Source organism: Lactuca virosa, chromosome 5 (assembly GCF_052849685.1).
Source record: "Lactuca virosa cultivar CGN04683 chromosome 5, Lactuca_virosa_CGN04683_v6, whole genome shotgun sequence".
NCBI classification, from domain to species: Eukaryota; Viridiplantae; Streptophyta; class Magnoliopsida; order Asterales; family Asteraceae; genus Lactuca; species Lactuca virosa.
Genome location: NC_136430.1, coordinates 188,329,851 through 188,334,188, shown reverse-complemented (window position 1 = coordinate 188,334,188; position 4,338 = coordinate 188,329,851).

Sequence of the window (4,338 nt, the reverse complement as noted above, 5' to 3'; positions counted from 1 at the left end):
TGAAATAAAACATAAAAATATCAGAGACTCGCTCGAGTATACTCGCACCCGATAACTCAACCCTACTTGTTCCCAGGTATCCTAAGGATTCTTACTTGAACTGCGCACTGACCCGGTGTTTTCAGTAGTACGGGCCCTATACTACCTTCCACACCGCATCCGCGTTCATTCCAAGTCCTCCTCCTAGGATCCCAGATCACAATTACTCTACATCTTGCTAAGCATAGGCTACCCTTCCGTAGACTTCTCATAAGCTCCTCACTGCTACCTACTCACTCTCGAAGCATCTCATAGCAGCAGTAATCTCCTAGGCTAAGGCATCACAAATCAGGCCACGCTAGTCCTAATACGAATACCTAGCCTACTCTAGCATGCATAACATATAATATCATATCTCATAACACATAATGTAAGGGTATTTTGGGAAATCAACATTCGGGCGCTGGCTGATCGTACACACTGCTTCTTTCCTCTTTCCTCAAATTCCTTTACTTTTTAGAAAAATTGTTCCTTTTATGAAAAACTTTCTCAAATCCTCAGTTTGAAAAATTCCATGTGGGGGGCCTGAAATAATTACTCTGTATTTAACTATTTTATTTATCAAAATAAATATTGAACTTGAAGTAGTCATTATGTAATATATATATATATATATATATATATATATATATATATATATATATATATATATATATATATATATATATATATATATATATATATATATATATATATATATATTTATATATGTTTTATTTTTGAATAATTAGTGTAATATGTAAAGCTAAACAAAATAAATGAGTTAAAAATACTGTAAATAAGGTTAAACGGGGAATTTCGAGCCAAACGTCGTTAACGGTGGATTCGGGGAAATGGGGAAGCGAGGTCGTGATCGGGGGTGGTCTTCAAATTTCGGGGTGGGAGCGGGTGGGAAAATGGAGGAATTCAGGGTAGGGATCAAGGTCGAGGGAAACAAATAATTTCAGGGGTCGGGGCAGCTATTTCCGCCCTTATTTGATCCCATTGACATCCTTAGTTCTGCCTTAATAAGAGAAGCAATATCTATGCGGCCCTCATTGATTTGGTGTTGACATCCAAATTCTTGGTCGAGCTCTGACTGAAATTGATTTGTTCAATTTAGTAGTCTGATGTGGTTATCACAAATCTTTATCGAGAAACATAATCTTGAACACTATGATTGACCCTTATCCATGTATCAGGTTCATACGATATCTTGTAGAACAAATAATTATTAGGTCACTTATCTAAGGTTTGAATCTTGATTAGATTAGAGTTCAGCAGTTGTATTGGATGGCTAACTCTCTATGAGTTTTTGGAGAACTATTAGACCACATAAAGTTGATGACTTCTCCAAGTCCAAGTGGGAGACTGTTGGAAAGAATGTCCAAGGTTATTAATTATTGGTAATACTTTTAATAATAACAAGTTCTTTTTGGTTTCTCTCATGAACCATTTGAGGAATTAAGGTGGAAATTAGTTTATTTATTTTTCATGGCCTAATAAATTAACTAGAAACTATTTTTGAGTTAATTGAGAAATTAATTAATTCAAGGGGTTGGATATTAATTAACTAAAATTTAGTTAATTGGAATATTCCAGAAACCCTAAAAGATAGGGAGTTGGACGAAATTAGGCTAATCCCACATGGAATTGGAGTTGCTTTGGGGCTAAGCAACTATAGCCTATAAACAGGATGAGAGGGATCAAACTCTTTTGCTCATTGCTTGACTTGAAATTTTGCCACTCTATTTTCTTCTTCTCCTTGGAAGAATTTCTTAAACCTCTTTATGGTTTGTAGAATTTGACCCTTCTAGTTTTCTTTTGATTCTCTCTTTGTTATTCTTGGGTGTGAACCATTAGAGGGATTCTACTTTGGATCCTCCCCATCCAAACAAGGTGGCAAGGACGAGATTGCAAGCCAGAAAGTATCTAGCTACAAAAGAGGTGTGTTATTCTATCTATTCTAGTTGTTGCATTAATAGATTGAAACCTAGATCGTTATAGGTTTCATGTGCACATAGGAATTTTGTTTAAGGCTTCCGGTGCTATATTCATGTGTATAGACTACCATATAACCTAATAATTAATCCATAGGAATAATTCATACATAATTGACTTGTACTTTGAGATATGGTATTTGAATTTTGTAAATTGATTAATATGATGAGATTATGTTCATGTCTAAATGAATTAAGACATATAAGGAATAACTTGTGGGGTATAACTAAATTGTAAAGCCTTCCGGTCCCACTCTTGGAGTCGACCTTCCGGTCCTACTCTGTTGACCTTCCGGTCCATACCATACTGACCTTCCGGTCCATAACATGCTACTCATAACATACATAACATATACATATCGCATAGAAACATATATCACATACTCGTCATAGCACATAAGACCTTCCGGTCACACATAATTACCACTCTAGGTAAGGTATGGTGAGAAGACTCACCTCGTACGATGTCAGATAACCTCTCTTGCTCGATAACCCGATCTAGCCTCCTCCTATCAACATAATAACATCTCTAATCAATACTTTCTCTTGTCCTTATTTCTAAAGAATGGGAAGAAGACCATTCTACCCCTCCCTGACCTCTCTTGAACCAGTTTAACCAAAACCCAAAGGTCAACTGAAGTCAACTCTAGTCAATCGATCAAACTTTGACCAAGCTCGTCGAGTGCACTCGTGTGACTCAGCGAGTCCATGTCCTCTTAATCCTCATAAATCCTTACTCGACTCGTCGAGTTAACCTTTCACTCGACGGGTTTCCACTGGTCACGAATCGTGGGGCAACCCGACTCGACTCGTCGAGTCCCCTTATGGGCTCGGCGAGTTCCCTCCATGGCAACGCTCAAAAGACCTTCTGAGGTCATATCTGCTTCTCTAACCTATAGATCTGACCTTCCCATACACAATAATCACGTAAAGGTCCAACCTTTACACTCATGCAACACTCCTAGGGCTTCTTTTGGTGAAATTGTTGGGTTATGAGCATTCTAACACTCCTAAGTGTACATGCAACCCTAAATACCTTGGATCTATGTTTTCTCTATTATACATACAATTATGAACATCCAAGGTATTATCCTAATCTAGCATACAAAATAATAAATATAACAAGATAGAATACATACCTCTTTGATGTAGAATGTCTTCATGAAGCTTGAGTGCCTAGTGCCCCAAGTGTGACACCTCAAATGGTTCACACAACACCAAATACACTTGGAATAACTTGAGAGAAACTTGAACACTCCTTGAAATCGTCTAGCCCTCACACTCACACATTAGTGCACGATTTCTTGAGCCATGGGATTCTTTTATATGGTGGCTATTAGGGTTACACCATGTAACTCATAACTTTACCCATTCCTTATGCTCCATGGATTTTAACCTCCATGGAGTATCCATGGGTCACCCCATGGACTTAGTCCAACATAAGGAATCTTGGATCACAAGCCCACATATATAAGAATGAATGATTTACACAATCAACCCATATATTTAATTAGTCTCCTTTTGATCACTTAATTAATTCCAAATTAATTCTTGATCAATACTAGTTAAATAACCTTATTAATATATTAGAACTTATAATATATTAACCAACCTTAAGTGTTATTTCTCTCATTATAGTCTATCCAAATGCATGATGCCATGCAACCCAAATGGACCATGCCGGGTCGGGTCAAGTCTTACCAATTATAGTTATGGACTTAGACATTAATCCAACAGTCTCCCACTTGGATAAGTCTAAAACTATTATTACGTATGACTTCAGGAACCGATCAGCAATCGTAGCTCTCAAAAGCTTCTGTTGAACTCTGACCTTGTCGATGAACTCTGACCTTTGTCAATGACTTGTCCATTAGATAAGGGATCATATATTCCTCCATTCTAGATATCATATGGACTGAGACATGGATTATCAATTATTCTCTCTGTCCATTTGTTGTTTCCCGATTTCCGATTCATGATGACTGACTGATTGAACAAATCAAATCAGTCCTGGCTTGGCCAAGCACTCACATGTATCATCTTTAAATCATCAAGGGGCCCACAGATATCGCTTTTATCCCGAAGGTAAAAGGAATGGATAAACTTCGACTCATATGGCTTGTTCTACTACTTGTTGAATCATACACAAAGGCACGTTTTATAACATCGAGTTACCAATGCGTTTTCGTGCAATCAATGTATAACCAACTCATAGTAACAACTCATATCTCTAGGTTTGAAGAATATAAGATATTATCGTCTCATGATCACTCGTGATAAAATCCATGAAGTGATTCAAATGAGCGCGGGTTGAATCCAA